The 22,674-nt window shown below is 36.7% G+C and overlaps 1 long non-coding RNA gene across 1 annotated transcript in view; it reads right to left on the reverse strand.

The window, feature by feature from the left end:
- LOC105540696 overlaps nt 1-22,674 on the reverse strand; it is a 45,145-nt gene that overhangs the window by 22,115 nt on the left and 356 nt on the right. Inside the window, exon 2 of the long non-coding RNA XR_001006240.1 lies at nt 22,429-22,671. This is a non-coding gene — a long non-coding RNA (uncharacterized LOC105540696). The remainder of the gene's footprint in view (nt 1-22,428; nt 22,672-22,674) is intronic.

Consider the following 22,674-nt stretch of genomic DNA (forward strand, 5'->3'; position numbering starts at 1 on the left):
ATTCTAATTTTATTAGTGCACATTGTATGTTTGTATCAAAATACCACATGCACCTCACAAATATGTGCAATTATTATATATCCCTAATAGTTAAAAGTAAGTTGTTTTCAAAAGTTGGGCATTAGCTACCTGGGGTTAGTACAGACCCCAGAGGTTAAGAACTCAGTTCTGTCTTGGTGCAGTCGCTCACGCCTGTAATCCCAGCACTTTGGGAGGCCAAGATGGGTGGACCCACGAGGTCAGGAGATCAAGACCATCCCGGCTAACAAGGTGAAACCCCATCTCTACTATTAAAAAAAAAAAATTAGCTGGGCATGGTGGTGGGCACCTGTAGTACCAGTTACTCAGGAGACTGAGGCAGAAGAATGGCGTGAACTTGGTACGCAGAGGTTGTAGTGAGCCAAGATCGTGCCACTGCACTCCAGCATGGGCGACAGAGCAAGACTCTGTCTCAACAAAAGAAAAAGAAAACTCCGTTCCACAAGTAAAAAATAACACTTTTAAACTTGGGTTTTGGTGCATACCCTAAAGCACTGGGTTCTTAAAGTGTGGTCCCTGTGCAAGCAGCAACAGCATCACTTGGGAATATTTAGAAATGCAAATTCTCAGACCCACTTCTAGAATTGGAAACTCTGGTGATGGGACCCAGCAAGCTGTACTTTAATAAACCTTCCAGGTGATACTGATGTAAGTTGAAATTTGAGAACTATGTCCCCGGAGTTTATAGACAAAGAACAAATGAAAGGAACGAAAGAGGGAACAGCCTACAGATTCTATTGTGTGAGTTAATAGTTCCAAGAAAGAAAGTGAAACAATGATATAAAACATAGAGAAAGATCATTAAAATATATGTATAGTTAGGAGGCCAGGTGCAGTGGCTCACACCTGTAATCCCAGCACTTTGGGAGGCCTAAGCAGGCAGATCACTGGAAGTCAGGAGTTCGAGAACAGCCTGTCCAACGTATTTGTATTTCCACTAAAAGTATAAAAATTAGCTTGGCATGGTGGCATGCCTGTAGTCCTAGCTACTCACAGGCTGAGGCAGGAGAATTGCTTGAACCTGGGAGACAGAGGTTGCAGTGAACCGAGATTGTGCCACTGCACACCAGAGTGAGACTCTGTCTCAAAAACAAACAAACAAAAAAACAAACAAACAAAAAAAAACAAACAAGGAAATGAATTATAAATACAACCAGGGCTCCAAAAGTAGGCACTTGTCTTCTTAGCAACCCATTGCAGAGGAACTCAGAGGCAAGGCTCACAAAAAATGATAATAATAAAATAAATAAATCAGAAATCAAAACTCAGAGAAATTCAAAGGATACACTGTGCCCATGTTTTCCATCCTAATACAGGATAACCAGGTACAGAAATCTCTGGTACTTCAGAGAATTCTGACAATGGTGAGTGTAAGCATACACCTCTGCCATCTGATGTGCACTGCGATGTATCTGGATTATGTTCCTCAGACCCTTCCTCTAGCCCTAGGATGAATTTGTAAGATGCTTGAGGAGCAAGGCAAACATTATTTGGGTGTCATTGTCTTCTGCTGGCCCTTGGCTACTAGGCCCAGTCCGGCGTGCACCTGAGCCTCATTTTCCATCACTTTGTGAAAATGTTCACATTTCTATTTCCTTCGGTTGGCACCCTTCAGGGAGTGGAGCTCTTTGGAATAAATACTGACTGGTTGGGGCATCTGAGAAGAATGTAGTTTTGGAGCTGGAGTTCACAGGATGTCAAGGCAAAAGTGACAGAAGACTCAAGAGCAAGCCAGAGTTCTTGAGTCTAATCTCAACTTTTTACTTTTCAGATGAGGAAATGTAACAATGAAGAAATTAAATGATAGAAACGAGATCATACACTAACATAATACAGTTCATATTTCAGGCCTTAATTAACTCAGTTAATATTGATTAAGCATCTGTTAAGTGCTAGACACTAGGTGAACAATGATCAAGAAAATAGTCTTTGCTCTTCAAACTCTTGCCACATGTCGGATAGGTTAGATAAGAGAAGCAGTTGTTTTTTGTTTTTTTATTTTTTTTATTATAAAAAAAAAAGCCTATGGTGCTATGTAAGCATGTGAGTGGGTCACCAAAGTCAACCTTGGAGGGTGTTAGCTATTGTGGACCAGTGACGATTCAGGGCTTTTTTTTCATCCTTTCTCTTTTTGGATGTGAGTTATTTTGCTATTACCCTACGCTTACCTCACCTTTGTATATTGGGTGTGTAGGGGACAGATAACTAAAGAAAACTTTTTGGTTTGTATGTCTTCAGATTCAGTCAAACTGCGTTTGTGGAACTGCATTGTGGAATTTCACCTGAGGAGCCCCATCTGTATGAGGGGCTGATTCAGCAGAGAGGTTGTGGACTTCAAGCCAATGCCATAATGTGATGAGATTTTGAGGCTCTTGGAAAGAGGGTGAGTATATTTTGCACATGGGGAGAATGTGATTACAGCGGCCAGTGGAAGGGCAGACTATGGTTATTAATTTGCAAAATGGTAACTACCAAGTCCTTCTCTATTGGTATGTGCATGCAGATCACTACCTGAAGAAATGGGATCTAATTCCTGTCAGATCCCGGGGTCCGGGTCCAGCCCATGCTGAAGTCTAAGGGGAGTGGAGTGGGTGGATGATCGGAAAGAACACTTGGGAGCAGAGCAGGGTGGCGGGTGTTGTAGGCAGGTGAAAGATAGCTCTCTTATGAGCAACTTCTCTTACACTGTCCACCTTTATCTTGGCTATTTGCTCTGGCTCTGAGGCTCCTGATGCCCACATGCCTGAAGTTGCATGGCTGGCTCTCCCCTGCCTTCAGAGTCAACAGCTTAACTCTTTCTCTGGGCAATAGGAAGCCAAGCTGTGTCCTGGGTCCCTCCTCTTTGGCTCTCTTTGACTGTCTCTCTCTGGGTACCAGCACCTGCCGGAAGAGCCACGTTGAGCTGAGCTGAGCCCCAAGAGCCATGTCTCTTGTGCACAGTGTCAACAGGGCAATTATACCTTTACAGACCATAGTGGTTCAGAGCCAAGTATGAACTTACACAAACAGGTTATATAACAAATGAAGGTGTGCATCTGCGTGTCAAACTCACTGAGTCATGCAGACCTGAATATCCGCCTCAGTCTCTTCCTTGACCAAAGCACATCCAGGTAGCTTATAATTACCCTTCCATTAAATCTAGATTATCCTGAGTAACCTGCTTGGGTAATAAAATACAGCAGAAGTAACATTCAGGGACTTCCAAAGTTAGTTTATAAGAAACATTATTGCTTCCATTCGGACCTCTGGGAACACTCCTGTTTGAGAAGCTCCCTCTTGGAACCTAGTCATAATGCTTCAAGAACCTAAGCCACACAAAGTGGCCATAGTTGACAGTTCTAGCTGACTCTCCTGCCTACAGCCAGCAGCTGCCAGCCATCTTGGAAATCCAGCCTAAGTGAGTCTTCAGATGACTGCAGCCCCAGCCAGCACCTAACTGCAGTAGCATAAGAGACCCCAAAAGAAAACTGCCTAGCTGTGCCCACTCATCCTGCAGAGGCAGGAAAGACAATAATAACACATTTTAAGCCTTCAAGTTTTGGGATGGATTGTTATGTAGCAACAGGTACCTGAAACACCATCTTATATGTAAGAAAGCAGAAGACTAAAGACATTAAATAACCTGCCAAAAGTCATAGAGTAAGTCATAGAACCCAAATTTGAAGATTTTAAGTCATATTTTATTTCATTGCAGATTATTCTCTTACTGACTATATTTTATTTCTTTCCACTGTCAACATTTCTGGCAGTTGCCGTGTGACCTTGATCAAGCCTGATTCTTCATATGTGAAATGAGGCTAATAAGTATACTTAGCCTAAATTTTTTGTGCATAAATGTGTGAGGTTAAATAACTTGCCATGTTTTATACAAGCAGCAAATGGTAGAGCCAGAATTTTAACATAAGGCATCCTAATTCTTAAATTTAAGTTAACTGTTATACAGTATTGCCCCCTAATAGCTATAGAATAAATCCCTAGTGCACCATCACTCTTTCAATTGTATTTTCATAAACTTCAGCAACTCAGTGTAGTGAAATTCAGAGGAAACAGAAATTCCTCTAGTTGTGGTTTGGAAGTGCTTAAACCATCCATGAAGAGAAGACCAAGATAGGGGATCTCTTTAGTCACTCTCTGTTTCAATAATAGTTGTTGAAATATAATATAGATGCGGTAAGATTAACTCCTTCTAAGTATACAATTCAATGTTTTATTTCACAGAAGTGTGAAACCATCACCACTATTTAACTATAGAACTTTCATCCTTCTCCAAAGAAACTTTGAACCAATTAGTTACCAACCCCCATTCTCCTCTATCCCCTTAGTCTCTTTTTTCAAATTAAAAAAAAATACATTTTCTCTTCTCTTTAAAAATATTAATAGATATTTAAGAGCTATTAAAATGTAAGTATCTTGAATACATGGATTGAATGTCATTTAATTATGACTGTGTTTGCTGTAGCTAGCACATAGCAATGTCAATCAAAACACATTTGCTGCATGCAAATATGTGTCCGGTGCCTGACATCTTTCTTACTATGGCTAAAAATAAAGTAATAAAACAGAATAATAATATAAGTAGCATAATAATAGAATTATTTATAATTCAGAATGAAAGTATCTGTTGAAACCCTAATTGGAAAAGAGGTTTTTCTAGTTAAGTACATACAGAGGACGAGTTGCACCATTACTGTACATCCCCTTCCATGCAATATGCATTAATAGCTACCGTAGAGATATACATTTTTGATCCTTCATGAATGAAGTATGTTGAGGTGTTGGAGTTGGGAACTACAAAGGAGACATATTTCCCTGTACTATGGCTAGCACAGACATTATCATGAACTACATTGTGTCACTCCTAATTCATATGTTGAATCCCTACCCCCCAATGTGACTGCTTTTGGAGACATGACCTTTAAAGAGATAATTAAGGTTAAGTGTGGTTATAAGGGTAGGGTCCTAATTCAATTTAGCTGTTGTCCCTATAAGAAGAAGAGACACGAGAGATGTGAGTACATAGAATAAAAGCCATGAGAGGTCATGGGCCAGCAGACAGTGACATGCAAGCCAAGAAGAGAAACTTCAAAGAAAAAAGAAAGAAAGAAAGAAATTCAACAGGTAAATTACATACCTGCCAACAACTTGATTTTGGAATTTTTTCACTGTGGGGAAAAGTATGTTATTTAGGCCACAAAGTCTGTCATATTCAGTTACGGCAGCCTGAGCAAACTAATACAGGCAACCTGAGGGCACATCAGAGGAGTATAGCATTGTTGCTGTCTTCAGAGACATTCTAGAGAGCCACATTTCTCAAATTATGTGAGCCATTATGGCTTCCCAATATGGCTAGAAATATTCAGGATGCAACCTCATTCCTTAGCCTTCAGATAAAATTTGAGTTAATCCTTCTGTTTCTCACTGGAAAGATCATAGGTTTTCATCTCTGAGGCTCTGTTATTTTACATTAGTTAAGAAGAATATTGCAATTCTTTAAACTGTGCTTTTAATTATGAAATAGCTATAGAGAATTTCTGATTCCAAAATGGCAGTGTAGAAGCAAGCTGGCCTCACTCCCCCACATGGAAAACAGAAAAGAAATACACAATGCCAAGATTATCACCAGGGATATTCTAGAACTCACATATGAGGATTAGTCAGTTCCTGGAGCTGCAAAGAAGTGAAAATATTCTGAACAAATGGTAAGAGAATCAGACTTCATATCTAGGATGTATCTCCTTCCAATCTGTCCAGCACCAAGCAAATACAGAATTGACACCTGACTCATGATTTCTACACTGGAAAATGTGAGATTGAGTTGGAGAATGAGCTTGCTCACCATCTTGGGTTACAAGGCGGAAGACCTGTCTCTGCCTCAGTCCATAGGAAGCATCACAAAGGGAGACATATTCCTGAAGACAATCAGAGGCCAAGGGGAAAGGTGGGACTACCATTCCAAGATCTAGAAATTACTATGTAACTTGGCTGAAAGAGACACCAGATCAGAGTGTTGGTTCAGCAGAACAATGTAAGACGTATATCCTACGGGTCCTATGAGTACAGTCCCCTAGCCGGCCTTCCCACACTGATGGACTGTTCTCTTTGTGACCACCTTCATTCAGGACAGGCAGCAACAGAGGCAAACCTGGGCTTAGATGCCGTCTGGTGCCAAAAAAAAAAGCAGTTCCCTAGTAGGGGAGAAAAAAATTCAACAGGTAAATTACAAAGAATCTCTAAGCAAACATAATCAGTAAAAAACCAAACAAGCCACAGAGAGAAGACTGGAGTAAATAACTAATTATTTCATACAAATACGTAGATGTATATCCACAAGAAACAACAGTAGGGAACCATGGCCTCCCCAAATGGACAAAACTAGGAACCAGTGACTGACTCTAATGAGACAATGATATGTGAGCTCCTGTACAAGAATTCAAAATAACAGTTTTAAGGAACAAAGTGATATCCATGATAACATAGAAAAGCAATTCAAAAATTTACCAAAGATATTTAACAAATAAATTGAAATCATGAAAAAGAAATTTTGAGACTGATAAATATATTTGCTGAACTGAAAAATTTATTGGTGTCTCTCATCAGCTAGTTGAATCAAACAGAGGAAAAAAAGTGAGCTTGAAAACAGACTATTTGAAAATACCATCAAAGAGAAAAAAGAAAAAAATGAAAAAGAACAAAGACCACCTAAAAAACAGAGAAAATTACCTCAAAAGACAAATCTAAAAGTTATTGGCATTTAAGAAACAGATGAGGAAGAAAAGGGGTAGAAAACTTATTAAAAGAAATAATAAAAACCTTTCAAACGTGAGTATGATATACCCAGGTACAGGAAAGTCAGAGAATACCAAACAGATCTGATCCAAATAAGACTACCACAAGGCATATAATAATCAGACTCTCAAAGGTCAAACAAAGAGAAGATTCTAAGAACGCAGCAAGAGAAAAGAACTACATAACATAAAAATGAGCTCCAATTCATCTGGCAACAGACATCTCAAGGGAAACCATACAGTCCAGGAGAAAGTAGGATGATATTTTCAAAGTACTGAAAGAAAAAAAAACTACCATTCAAGAATTCTGTATCCAGCAAAGCTATTTAAAAAGGACAGAAAAGGACAGATAAAGTCTTTTCCAGACAAAGAAATGCTGAGTGAATTCACCACCACCAGACCTGTCTTACAAGAAATGATAAAGGTATTTTTTCAATCTGAGAGAAAACAAAAATTAATACACAAAAAGAATACCTTTGAAGGTATAAAACTGACTGGTAAAATTAAGTAAAAGATAATGTTGAGAATAATCTAATACTGTAATTGTGGTAGGCAAGGCACTCATGACTCTAATATAAAGCCTAAAAGATAAATCTATAAAAATATTAGTTACAGCAGCCTATTAAAAATAGGTAATATAAAAATATGGAAATTAATGAAACAAAAAATGGAAAGGGTATAAAACTACTAAAATGTACAGTTTTATTTTTAGTTTTTTTCTTTGGTTCCATTTTTTTGTGATCTAAGGTAAGTTGTCATCTCTTTAAAATAACTTTTTATAACTGTAAAATGACTTTTGTAAGCTTTTTGGTTAAAACAATGAGAAAACTAATAATTGATAGACTAAAAATGTAAAAAGCAACAAAATAAAACATACTACCAGAAAAATCACCTAACCACAAAAGGAGATGGTAAGAAAGGAAAAAAATTTACAAAATGATCAGAAAACAAGCAACAAAATGGCAGTAGTAAAACTGAATGTAAACAGGCTCAAATATCCAACTAAGCAATAGAGTGGCTGAATGGATAAACAAGTCTCAGCTACATGCTGCCTTTAAGAAACCTATCTCACTTTAAAGACACACATAGACTGAAAGTCAAAGGATGTAAAAAGGTATCTGATGTGAGTAGAAACCATAAAAGAGTGGGAGTTGCTAAACTTATATAAGATAAAATTGACTACAAATCAAAGACTATTAAAAAAATAGAAAGATTGTTATATAATGATAAAGGGGTCAATTCAGCAAGAGGATACAACAATTATCTATGCACATAATACTAGAGTTCCCATGTATATAAAGTAAACATTAATAGATCTAAGGAAGGGATAGGCTGTACTACAGTAATCGGGAACTTCAACACTCTACTCTCAGTAATGGACAGGTCATTCAATCAGAAAAATCAGCAAAGAAACATCAGAGTTAAACAGTATACTAGGCCAAATAGGCCTACCTGACATTTACAGAACATTCCACCCAATTTCTGCAGAAAACACATTTTTTGGTATCACCATATGGAATATTCTTAAGAGCAGACCGAATATTAGGCCATAAAATGAGTCTCAATTTTTTTTAAAAGTAGAAATCATATCAAGTATTTTTGTAACCTCAATGGAATAAAACAAAAAAGTAATAACAAGTTGAACCTCACAAACTATACAAACACATAAAAATTAAACAATATACTGCCAAATTACCAATATATCAATGAAGAAAATAAGAATATTAAACACTTACTGAAACAAATGAAAATTGAAATACAGCAAACCAAAATCTATGGGATAAAGCAAAAGTAATACTAGAAGGAAGTCTAAAACAATAAATGCCTATATTACAAAAGTTAAAATACTTCAGATAAACAACTGAGTCATACACCTCAAGAAACTACAAAAACAAAAAACTGTTTAAAATTAGTAGAAATCAAGAAATAATAAAGAGTTAAGCAAAAATAAAATTGAGACTACAAAAAATACAGAAGATCAACATGACAAAAAGTTGGGTTTTTTTTGGTAAAGATAAAATTGACAAACCTTTACTTAGACTAACAAAAAGAAGACTCAAAATCAGACAAAAAGACATAAATTGTTACAGACTATTATGAAAAAGGATATATCAGCAAATTGGAAAACCTAGAAGAAATGGATTAATTCCTGGACACATACAGCCTATCAAGATTGAATCATGCAGAAATAGAAAACCTCAACAAACCAATAATTAGTAATGACATTTAAGCCTTAATAAAAAGTCTCCCATCAAAGATGAGCCCAGGACCTGATAGCTTTGCTGTTGAATTATATCAAACATTTGAAGAACTAATACCAATATTAATCAAACTCTTCACAAAAATTGAAGAAGAGGCAATACTTTCAAACTTACTCTATGAGGCCAACATCACCCTGATATCAAAACCAGACAAGGACACAACAATAAATGAAAACTAAAGGCCAACGTTACCAATGAACATAGATGCAAAAATCCTCAACAAAAATACTAGCAAAGTGAATTCAATACACTAAAAAGACAATTCACCATAATCAAATGAAATTGATCTCAGTGAGACAAGGATGGTTCGAAACGTGCAACTCATTGAATATGATACATCACATTAACAGAACAAAGAAATAAGCATTTCAATAGATGTGGAAAAGGCATCTGATAAAATTAAACAACTCTTTATGATAAAAACCTTGAAGAATCTGGTATAAAAGAAACAGTAAACATCCTACTGAGTGAGTAAAATTGAACACCTTTCCTGTAAAACAAGGGTGCCATTTTCATCACTTTTATTCGATGTAATACTGAAAGTCCTGGCTAGAGCAATTAGGCAAGAGAAAGAAAAGGTATACAAATTAGAAAGGAAGAAGTCAAATTAGGCTTGTATGCAGATGAAATGATACTATATTTTAAAAAATGTAAATACTCCATCAAAAACCGGTAAAACTGATGAACAAATTCAGTAAAACTGCAGGATACAGAATTAATATATAAAAATTAGTAGCATTTTTACATTTTTTTAAGATTTATAATCTGGAAAAGAAATCAAGAAAGCAATCTCATTTACAGTAGCTAAAAGGAGTATAAAATACTTAAAATCAGTTTGACCAGGCCGGACGTGGTGGCTCACATCTGTAATCCCAGCACTTTGGGAGGCTGAGGCGGGCGGATCATGAGGTCAAGAGATTGAGACCATCCTGGCTAACATGGTGAAACCCTGTCTCTACTAAAAATACCAAAAAAATTAGCCTGGCATGGCGGCAGGTGCCTGTAGTCCCAGCTACTCTGAGGCTGAGACAGGAGAATGGTGTGAACCCGGGAGGCAGAGCTTGCAGTGAGCTGAGATCATGCCACTGCACTCCAGCCTGGGCTACAGAGTGAGACTCTACCTCAAAAAAAAAATCAGTTTGACCAAAGATGTGAAAGATCTATACAAGAAAAACTATAAAAGATAATGAAAAAAACTGAAGAGAACACAGGAAAATGGAAAGTATTCCATGCTCATGGATTGGAATAATTAATATTGTTAAAATTACAGTACCATCCAAAGCAAGTTACAGATGCAATGCAATTCCTGTCAAAATACCAATGACATTCTTTACAGAAATAGAAATCTTTAAAAAAATTTATAGGAACCACAAAAGATCCCAAATAGTCAAAGCAACCCTGAGCAAAAAGAACAAAGTATCACATTACCTGACTTCAAAGCACCTTACAAAGCTATAGTAACTAAATCAGCATGGTATTGGCATTAAAACAGACAACACAGATCCATGGAACAAAATAGAGAACCCAAATACAAATCCACACATTTACAGCCAATTCATTTTTTTTTTTTTTTTTTACAAAGGCACCAAAGACAAACAATGGAGAAAGTCTCTTCAATAAATGATGCTGAGAAACCTGTCTAATCATCTGCAGAACAAATGAAAATAGACACTTATCTCTCATCAAATGCAAAACTCAAAATTGATTAGAGGCTTAAATTTGACACCTGAACCTATATAACTACTTGAAGAAAACTTTGGGGAAATGTTCCAAGATATAGGTCTGGGCAAAGATGTTTTTTGTGTAAGACCATAAAAGCATAGGCAACAAATGCAACAATAAAAAACAAAATGGAATTGAATCAAGTGAAAAACCCTCTGCATGGAAAAGGAAACAATTAACAGAATGAAGAGACAACCCACAGAATGGGAGAAAAAAAAAGTTTGTGTATATATCCATCTGGCAAGAAATTTATGAGAATGTATAAGAACACAAACAACTAAATAGCCAAGAAACAATCTGATTTTTAAATGAGCAAAAGATTTAAAAAGACATTTTAAAAAGACATACAAATGGCTAATAGATATATAATAAGATGCTCGACATTACTAATTATCAGAGAAATACAAATTAAAATCACAATGTGAGATAGCTCACTCCAGTTAGAACAGCTTTTATCAAAAAGGGAATAGCAGATGCTGGCAAGGTTGTTGAGAAAGGAGAACCCTCATTACGTTGTTAGTGGGAATGTAAGTAAGTACAGCCACCATGAAAAACAGTAAGGAATTTCCTTACAAAACTAAAAATAGGACTGCCACATGATCCAGCAATTCTACTACAAGTATGCGATCAAAAGAAGGGAAATCAATACATCAAAGAAATATCTGAATTCCTATGTTTATGACAGCCCTATTCACAATAGCCACGCTAGGGAATCAACCTAGATGCTCACCAGTGGATAAATGGACAAAGCAAATGTGATACACAACCACACACACACACACACACACACACACACAGAGGGAGAGAGACAGACACATACACACAGAGAGAGAATGAGAATAGAATATTACTCAGCCACTAAAAAAGAATAAAATTCTGTCATTTTCAGCAACATGGATGGAACTAGAGGTTATTTATGCTAAATGATCATAGCCAAACACAGCATGTTCTCATTTAATATGTTGGCTAAAAGAGTGGATCTCATGAAGATAGTGGATTTTGGTTACCAGAGAACAGGAAGGGTAAGTGAGGGTATAAATAAAGGTCAATTAACGAGGTTATGGAAAAAAACAAGACCTAGTATTTGAGAGATGAGTAGGGTGACTCTAGTTAATATCTATTCTACACTTAAAAAATAGGAGAGAGCAATTTGAATGCTCCTAGCATAAAGAAAAGATAAATATTTAAGGTGATGAATATCCCAATCACTCTGCTTTGATCTTTGCACATATTTGAATGTATCAAGTTATCACATGCACCCCAAAACACATACATCAATATATATTAATAAAAAATGAAAGAAATAGGTATATCAAGTACATCCTAGGGTTTCAGTACAGGTGTATATTAAATAACTGAGTGCAAAACTATGTATGATCCATACAAACTGAGGAACACTGTTGGGCAGTTGTATTTTTAACAATGACATCAATGTTTTTGTGGTGAAATATGAACTGAAAACCTTAAAAATTATCCACCAGATAATGTGAATAAAGGATGCCATCCTTATAATAGAAACTTTGCAGAATTTTGAAATAACTTAATCATTAAGCTTTGCAAATACTGTAGTGTAGAAGCTTATATCGTAAAACCAGAGGCAGTTAAGAGCTGAAAGTACATGGTAAATAAAGGGGCAAAATAGAAGACAGAAACAAATCAGTGAGGCAAAGAGTTTACAATGAAAGTACAATGAGTAGGTGAAATTACAATTTGTATCTTTTTAACTGTCAGCATTTCAACATTTAGTACACCAAATTTAGCAAAACATTCAATACACTTTCAAAAATGACAAAAGCCACTATGTACCTACAGATCTATAATTCTAGAGATGAGCACCATGGAAAATAATAGCTTTTATGTACCATTCCTAAAGATTGTCAATTTTCCGGGTTGCAAATCATGTCAAGGATGTCTTTTACTAAATTCTTTGCGGTCAAGTTTTGCTAAAGTTGGAAATAATTGCTGTTAAATCCTAGTTCCGATAAATCATTGTGGTAGAGTGTGAGTTTTGAAAATAATGGAGAAGGACCATTGTAATTCCTATCCTGTAAAAGAATATCAAAACTCCAATTCCCAGAAAAGGAAGCAGGGACTGAGTGATTTAATGACTTAGTGAGTGTCATCTAATAATAGGAAATACAGAATTCAATCCCAGGCATGTCTAATCTCAAAGCAAGGACTTTTTCCCACTATACCTGCCACACGGCCAGAATGTTCTTACACTTCTTACGTGTTATTAAATTGTCAAAGGACTCCTGAATCAAAACTGTGCAGGAGATATTGAAATTGCCTCTTAAACCACTAGATTACAGAACAGTTTGAATAGCCACATCAAAAGATAGAAAATATTCACCATCAAATTGTATTGTTCTCTCTTCAAAAATTCCTGTGTGGTACCTATCTGTTTGTTCTCTCTCTGTCCCTCCCTCCCTTTCTCTCCCTCCCTTTCTCTCCCTCCCTTTCTCTCCCTCCCTTTCTCTCCCTCCCTTTCTCTCCCTCCCTTTCTCTCCCTCCCTTTCTCTCCCTCACTTTCTCTCTCTCCCTTTCTCTCTCTCTCTCTCCCTTTCTCTCTCTCTCATTCACATATAGATAATCTCTAATAGTCTCATACTGAAAGTGCTCGGCATCAAAATCGGCATTTCTAGCCTATCTAAATAGACACAACTGATTGAAAACTCAACAAATCTACATCCATCCTCTCCTCAACAATTTCTCACTGAGGAGAGAGGGATGGGAACCTTGAAAAAAATATTTTTTTGGAGTGGAGGCCTTGACAGTTTAAAAACATTTGTGTTTCTCAGTGTCTCTTGGCATCAAGCTCCTCGTATCCCCAGAGGGCTGATTAAAGGAAAATACTGTCTTTTTCCATAAAGAATAAAACCAGGAATTTCAGAGTTTATGGCTCTATGTAAATATTAAATATATCAGCAAACATTTATCACACTACAATCTAGAACACTGTTATAGTGTGTTTAGTGAAAACATATGCCAAATAATGAGAAGAGATAATTATCGATTTCATTTTTTTCTACCCATTAGCAAATACTTGTCTATAATGTAGGAATTATAATCTGGATTCTGCCAGCATAAGACATAGCAGATATGGTAAACTGTCCACTCACAGTTAATGTCTCCCTCTTTTTTACTAACATATTCCAAATGTGTTCTAGGTGGCCCTGTGCCTAGTTCAAGTATTTGCCTTCTGGGACTCCTTTTTAGTGATGAGTAGCCATGTGACATGGGTAGCAGACATCTACTGGTGATGGGGGGCTTATGGGAAAAATCTCCATTATCCCGATTAAAAATGGTAGTCATGGCCAGGCGCGGTGGTTCAAGCCTGTAATCCCAGCACTTTGGGAGGCCGAGACGGGCGGATCATGAGGTCAGGAGATCGAGACCCATCCTGGCTAACAGGGTGAAACCCCGTCTCTACTAAAAAAATACAAAAAATTAGCCGGGCGTGGTGGCGGGCGCCTGTAGTCCCAGCTACTTGGAAGGCTGAGGTGGGAGAATGGCGTAAACCTGGGAGGCGGAGCTTGCAGTGAGCCGAGATCGCGCCACTGCACTCCAGCCTGGGCGACAGAGCGAGACTCCTTCCCCCCCAACAACAAAAAAAATGGTAGTCATACTGATATGTCCCTTTTACCCTTTTCTGTGTTCATGGCAGCTATCTAAAAACCATTAGGATGACAGACCCACGCTAAAGATGACAGAGGAAAACAAAAACAGACAGGAGTCTGGCCTTGTGAAGGGGATACTCCAATCTTGATTTATTTCCTTATTCCCTTCCTAGACATTTTATTGGGTGAAAAAAGCCCAATTTGATAAAGTTTTACTATATGAAGTTACATTTGATCCCTAAAGTGATTTACATGTTGATACTCAGCAAGATCAGGTATCAGTCATTATCAGTGATTCTAGACCAACCTGAGTGGCAATTCAGGTGATAGTTTGCAGAACTCATTTCTATTTTATTTGATATTTTTATTGATTACCTAATTAAATGAATCAAAATTCAATAATTTTATTTGTAAACAAAAATGATACAGTCCCATAAAAACATAATGGATTCAAAAGGAGTAGAAATATCAACAAATAAGTCTTAATAATAAAGTTGGTAATTTACAGTAGCAAAGAAATAACTAGAGTAGAACATTTTTGTAAATCATTAGGTAAATGTGATTACTACTGTGGTTCTGGAGTTAACAGCTATACAGTAGCAAAGAAATAACTAGAGTAGAACATTTTTGTAAATCATTAGGTAAATGTGATTATTACTGTGGTTCTGGAGTTAACAGCTAACCATATTAACCAGGCTATTAAGTTAAATATGCCTTAGTATTACATGTAGGGGTTGGAACATAATTCTTCCATCCTAATTTGCATTACTTAAACAACTCTTATACAGTATATGTGCATATTTGATCATTACATTTTAAAGAAATGCTGAGAAATTAGGCAGCATCCAGAGGAAGTGACAGTGACATAATGATTAAAGGGCTGAAAAGTAAGTCTTACAAGAAAAGGTTAAAATAATTGGCATTTAGCCTGGAAAGCAACAAAATGATTACTACCCTCAAATTGTATGTTAAGTCCTTTTTTTCTTGATGTGATACTGAGGTAGACTGAGAAAACAAAAACGAAAAACAACTGAGTAACCTTTCAGAAGGCTCTCACCTATTCAATACAAATGTGTAGTTTTTGAAAGCTACTATGAACCAGGCCCTGGACCAGGTAAATAAATCATGGTTCTTTCCATTAAGAATTTCACAGACTTATACAGGATGAGGATGGTTGTACTCCTTAGAATAAAGGCTAAGTTGCTTTTACAACTTAGTATTATAAAACTGGATTTTTTTTTTTTTCAGTTGATAGTCCAGCCAGTCAGAGCTGGTGAAGTAGACCTGCTGTAGAAGGTGTGAAGACCCAGTCCTCCCTCCACAATTCTCCACCCTTGAAAGGTCGTGTGCGTGTCTGTTCACCCACGAAAGAAGAAGACACCAAATGGATGGCATCGATTTCATCTTAAGTAAGTGAGGAGTAAGTTACCATTAAACTCAAGATTCCATTGTTTTGAATTTAGTCATATTAGCATGCCCAGGTGCAAGGAGGGTTGGGAAATATTACCTCTAGCTGGGCAGTCGTATGTTCAGATACAATCATTCCATTATGGAAGACAGAAAAATGTTGGGAAACAACTAACAGTTTTCTACACATATGAAATATTGGCATATCAGTATTTTCATTCTTAAAAATTATCTGGAGAGCTGGGCACGGTGACTCACGCCTGTAATTCCAGCACTTTGGGAAGCCGAGGCGGGCGGATCATGAGGTCAGGAGATGGAGACCATCCTGGCTAACACGGTGAAACCCCGTCTCTACTAAAATTACAAAAAAAATTAGCCGGGCGCGGTGGTGGGAGCCTGTAGTCCCAGCTACTCGGAGGCTGAGTCGAGAATAGCGTGAACCCGGGAGGCGGAGCTTGCAGTGAGCTGAGATGGTGCCACTGCACTCCAGCCTGGGCGACAAAGTGAGACTCCGTCTCAAATAAACAAAAAAAAATTATCTGGAGAGCAACCAACAATGCTGCTGGATAACTAAGTTATACATTTTCTAAAATCAGAAGGGCGAGAACAGCCCACTCTCTAGATCTTGCATACACTATGGTATGTATAAGCGTTGGAGTTGTTTTTTAGTCATTTCTGACTACTCCTTTTTAAAATCTTTTAGTCCCTGAGGATTTCTATCTGTGCAGATGTATAGACAATCTGAAATTTTTGAAATTTTGTAAGTGCAGCATAAAATCAAAGAAGGAAGTCGGTCTTGGGCCTCTATCTTCACCCATTTGCTATGAGGTTTCTCGTCCTGGAGAAATCTTTTCCCTAAACCATTGAAGAGTTCAAGTTGTGATTCTGTTCATCTCTTCTCATGGACAGAGCACTTCAGTCACCATATTTTTATCATCTAATTAAGTTCCAGCATAAAATTTTATTGAAATCTCTCTGTAATAGTTATTTTTCATCTACATATTTTTTGTATTTAGTTTAAATTAATCTTCTCTACAACATCGTGTCTGATCCTGACATTGTAGGCAGTGCGCTGGCAAGGTCTTACATGATTTAATAACATTGCCTGGCTCAGGATGAATTTAGTTCAGTTCTTACAGTTCAGGTTCCATAAAGCATTGTAACAACTTTATAGTATATCGCAAGACTGTTAAAATAATCAGTCAGCGCGGTGGCTCATGCCTGTAATCCCAGAATTTTGGGAGGCTGAGGCGGGCGGATGACCTGAGGCTGGGAGCTCGAGACCAGCCTGACCAACATGGAGAAACCCTGTCTCTACTAAAAACACAAAATTAGCCGGGAGTGGTGGTGCCTGCCTGTAATCCCAGCTACTCGGGAAGGCTGAGGCAGGCGAATCGCTTGAATCTGGGAAGCGGAGGTTGTGGTGAGCCAAGATCGCACCGTTGTACTCCAGCCTGGGCAACAAGAGCGAAACTCCGTCTCAAAAACAATAATAATAATAATCAGTCCAAAATCCAGGCTCTCAAGAGTCCTTCTAATGAAATTGTTTGTAATTTATTCATGAGTAGACATAATTTGAAATAATAGATCACATCCTGCATCATCCTGTAAGTGTTGTTATATTTTGCACATTAATATACATGGCCTTTAACTGACTCTATAACAATTGGAGATAGAAATTCTTTGAAACATCACAAGTATTTGTTATTAGATTAAATAAATGAACAAATACTTATTAGATCTATTGAGTGATTAAATTTCATTTTATCTACCTGTAAAACAGATTTTCAAAAACAATTTTATTCACAAAATACTCTTTCACATCAAATGGTCAATTAATTTGACTAAATAATCTTTTTTTAATAAAAATATTCTAGTAAATTCAAACAAAATTAATTTGACTGCTTTTTGTCCTGATTGACTGATCGATTAGTCATTTGAGCCAAGGTATTCATATTGATTTCATGTTTAGTTAAAGCCTATGTCTCCTAGAGTCTGAGTTCTACTAACATCCATCTAATAAAATCATTAGTTACACAGTCTTAATATACTGAGATTCAAATTATGTAGTACAAAATAATTTAGTCAATCAGATATCTATGGCTAAAATATGGTATCCTGAAACTTTACATATTCAGAAATTATAGCCTTAACACTTGTAAGACTATTTTAAATAATCACAGAAAATAAAATGTAATGTATATAACTAAATGTAGTGTATATAACTAAAACCATACATAAAGAAAAATTCAATTTGCCTCTTTATGCACAACTTAAGTGATTCTTTGCAAATTTATTTGGTTATTTTTAATATAACTACAACAAATTTCCAAATAACTGACTCAGGTCTGTCTCTACAATATCCAGAATATGTGACTGCCACTCATTTTCCCCATCTTTTTGATTTATTGACAGTTGCCTAGACTAATGCCAATATGATTGGATTAATTCTAGGTTTCAATGCCAACTCTATGAGTAACTGCATTTTTAGATTTCTGATACTGTAACAAATGGAAATATGGAAAACAGTACATCTGAAGCATAGCAAGACATTTAAGATGATTTACCATAAAAACCTCAAGTTTAAGCTTTGAATATCAGCAAAATTAAGATAAGTTTATAAATGATTAAAAATAATTATAACCATTGCTAGTAAGAAAGAAAGTGTTTAGTCATGAACTAGAGAGGTCTACCCTATCCAATATTGTTTCTACCTATGGAGACTTTATGGACATACTAACAAAATTCTTGATAAAGGATGCGAATTTTAAAATGCACTATATTTTCATATGAAGATGTCAAAATACCTTCAATGTCTTTTGTGCTTGTTGACAAAAAGAGTCAAACTCTAAAATATTTTTAGAGATTTATTTTGAGCCAAATATGAGTGACCATGGCCCATGACAAAGACCTCAGGAGGTTCTGAGATCTTGTGCCCAAGGTGGTTGGGGTACAGGTTGGTTTTATATATTTTAAGGAGGCATGAGACATCAATCAAATACATTTAAGAAATACATTGGTTTGGTTCAGAAAGGTGGGGCAACGCATAGCAGGGGCTTCCAGGCTGTAGGTAAACTTAAGCATTTTCTGGTTGACAATTGGTTGGGTTTGTCTGAAGACCTGGGATCGATAGAAAGGAAATGTTCAGGCCGGGCACGATGGCTCATGCCTATAATCCCAGCACTTTGGGAGGCCGAAGAGGCGGGTCACCTCAGGTCAGGAGTTTGAGACCAGCCTGACCAACATGGTGAAACCTCATCTCTACTAAAAATACAAAAATTAGCCCGGCATGGTGGTGTGCACCTGTAGTCCCAGCTACTTGGGAGACTGAGACAGGAGAATTGCTTGAACTCGGGATGTAGAGGTTGTAGTGAGCCAAGATCGTGACACTGCACTCCAGCCTAGGTGATAGAGTGAGATGAGAATTGCCTGAACTAGGGAAGTGGAGGCTGTAGTAAGCCAAGATCGTGGCACTGCACTCCAGCCTGGGTGACAGAATGAGACTCTATCTCAAGGAAATGTTCAAGTTAGGATAAAAGATTGTGGAGACCGAGAGACCAAGGTCCTTTTGAAGTCTTATAGTGGCTGCCCTTAGAGACAGTAGATGACAAATATTTCCTATTTAGATGTTTGTTTGTTTGTTTGGAGACAGAGTCTTGCTCTGTCAACAATTCTCCTGCCTCAGTCTCCTGAGTAGCTGGGATTACAGGAGTGCATCACTAAACCCAGCTAATTTTTCTATTTTCAGTAGAGACAGGGTTTCACCATGTTGGCCAGTCTGGTCTCAAACTTCTGACCTTATAAGCCCCACCCACCTCAGGCTCCCAAAGTGCTAGGATTACAGGCATGAGCCACCACGCCTGGCCTCCTATTTAGATCTTTAAAAGGTACTAGACTTAATATCTTAATCTCTTCAGGATTGGGAGGGCCTGGAAGGAAAAGATCTAGCTATGTCAATGGAGATTCTTTACAGACGCAGATTTCCCCCCACAAAGCTTAGCTTTGCAGGGCCATTTCAAGATACGGCAGAGAAATGTGTTTGTGGTAAAATATTTTGATTTTTTTCTTTGTTATGCCAGAGTCAGATTGGAAAGTAAGTCATGATATACAGGGTTAAATAAAACTCATTCTGATGAGAATTTATGGTTTGTGAGAATTTGTGACTCACCAGACCCCTTAGATAGGAATTTGGGCAAGACGAAAAAAAATATCAGAGATGAGTCCTTATGCTGAATCCAATAAATCAGTTGCTAAGACTTCAACTTTTCCCCAACATCACTCCAATTTAGGTATTGTTCAGAACCAACAATTGACAATAAAAGACTTTAAAATGTAAATGGACATTTTCTAAATGAATAGAAGTACAATATCTCAAACCGAGATGAAGCATGATCACACTCTACTTTCATTGGGAGTTTATGACTGAAGTTTTTATTTCAAATGTTGAAGCTTACAGCAAATTACATGGTAAACTGACTTACACAAGGAAAGATTCAAGGCACGAGGCATGTTAATGCTACAGGAGAGAAGATTTGAGGAGGAACCTGAAAAGAATAATTCCTTTATTCTCACAAGAATGAGAAACTCCAGATTGATATAGAAGCCATTTAACAGAAATGTAAATTTTATGAGAAAACAGCTGAAATTACAATATTTATCAAGCTATGTGATAACTTGCTTATTTTGAAGTAGTAGAAGAAATCATGAAAAACTGTTGATAGTGTTCTATGTTTCAAAATATTCTATGCTCTTTAAAGATACATAAATAAACATAACACATAAAATGGGAAAATACACCATGTACAAGTAGTTAATGTTACATAGAGAGCTCAAACTATACATGTTCTAAAATCCTAAGACGTAGAATAAAGCAATTACAATTTCTTGTCATAAAGTCCATAATAATATCTAATGATTCTTTGTATTTCTGTGGTTGTTTCCTTTTTTGTTTGTGCTTTTATTTGGGTCTTCTGAGTTTGTTTGTTTGTTTTTTTTAAGTATGGCAAAAAGTTTCAGTTTTGTTTATCTTTACCCTCCAAAAAAAACCAAAAAATGCAAAAATGCTTTTGTTGTGTCACCTCTCTTCTGTATTTTATGATCTCGATTTCATTTATTATTGCTGTCATCTTTATTTCTTGCCTTGTACTAATTTGGTTTTGGTTTGTTTTTGCTTTTCTGGTTCCTCGAGTTACATCATTAGGTTGTTTATTTGAAATATTTCAACTTTGTAATGTAGGCATTTATTGCTGTAGACTTCACTCTTAGTGCCGATTTTACTTTATCTTATAGATTTTAGTATGTTGTGTTTTGATTTTGATTTGTTTCAATATTTTAACATTTCATTCTTAATTTCTTCATTGACCTATAGGTTATTCAGGAGCACGTTGTTTAATTCCCATGTGTTTTTCTAGTTTATAAGGTTCCTCTTATTATTAGTAGTTTTATTTTCTATGGTCTGTAAAGACACTGGGTATGATTTCTACATTTTTGAATTTATTCACCTCTCTGTGTCCCCAGGAACTTACTCATTCTCACATTTCAGTTGTGGGATATTACTGGTAATAATCTTGGTGATAGATATTTGTTTTTGATTTTCTGTTCTGGGGAGTGAAGCAAGCTTGCTTCTCCACCACCATTTTGGAAAGGAAGAGCACAGATATTCTTTAGAAAGTATGAGAAATTGTTATAAGGTCTATGCTAAGCAATACCATAATACGATTATTGGATTAGTATTAGGAGACAATTCTCCACAGGTCTGTTTTACTTCTGTGCACCTTGTGAACAGAAACAGTGTGAACAGAAACAGTGATGGTCTTTGTTCCAGATAATATTTGCAAGGATATTTTTCTAACAAATAGTCTTGGAAGATAGAGATGGTCTTTTTTACTGCTTATAGGGAAAAAGGTGTTTTTCTCCAGGGCAAAAGGCAGTTATGCCCATTGCACATTATAAAACAATTAGATTTCTTAAATTCAGTGTTGTTCTCCTGTAACAGAGCCCACGGCATGTGCAGGTGTCATCTGCCCCTTTTCATGTCACCTATATATTTGGGATCTGAGGAACTGATATAAGAAAAATGATATGTCCTAGCTATTGCTATTTTTAAGTAATAAACTGTCATTTGTCCCTGACCCAGGAGTCTCATGTGTTCTGCCAGCATCCATGGCCGACTAACGTGTTAGGTTGCAAATAGGGTAAAACCCAAGTTTTTCACATTTGAAATACAGACAATAGAATGTGTTTAGAAAGAACAGGAACTTCAGAATCAGACTATTTCACATTCAAATTTGATCTCTGCCTCTATGTGATCATAGGTAAGTCTAAAAACTTTTCTAAGTCCCAATTTTCTCACCTGCAAAATGGAGGATAATAATGCCTAACTTTTAATATTTATGAGACTATTAACAGAAAGCACAAGTAACATGCTGATATTTTGCCTGACACATACAAAAATATAATTAATGCCTATCTTTGTCTTTCCCTCTTTTTTTCTTCCCCAAATCTATGTTAGTAATTCTACTCAGGAATATCAATCAACAGAAGATTAACTTGCAATTTATAAAAGCATTTATTTTGTAGTAGTCTCTCTATCACCTGACAGGATGGTCAGCCAAGATCTGCAGCTGCACTGCCTGGCAGGTGAGACTGTAGCCTGGTCATCTAGTTAAGAGCTTTCTAATCATTAATGAATCAAGTCCAGAAATGTTCCTATATAGTGTTAAGATAATTGGCAAAAGTGTCTGGAGAGAAATGATTGGGCAGCATCTTAGTAAAGCTACTCTGGCAAGTCGAAGATAAGAAGGAAGAATGTATTTGCTCTTTTCTTTTTTTTTCTTTCTT

The sequence above is a fragment of the Mandrillus leucophaeus genome, unplaced genomic scaffold (genome assembly GCF_000951045.1).
Source record: "Mandrillus leucophaeus isolate KB7577 unplaced genomic scaffold, Mleu.le_1.0 Scaffold225, whole genome shotgun sequence".
Taxonomy (NCBI): domain Eukaryota; kingdom Metazoa; phylum Chordata; class Mammalia; order Primates; family Cercopithecidae; genus Mandrillus; species Mandrillus leucophaeus.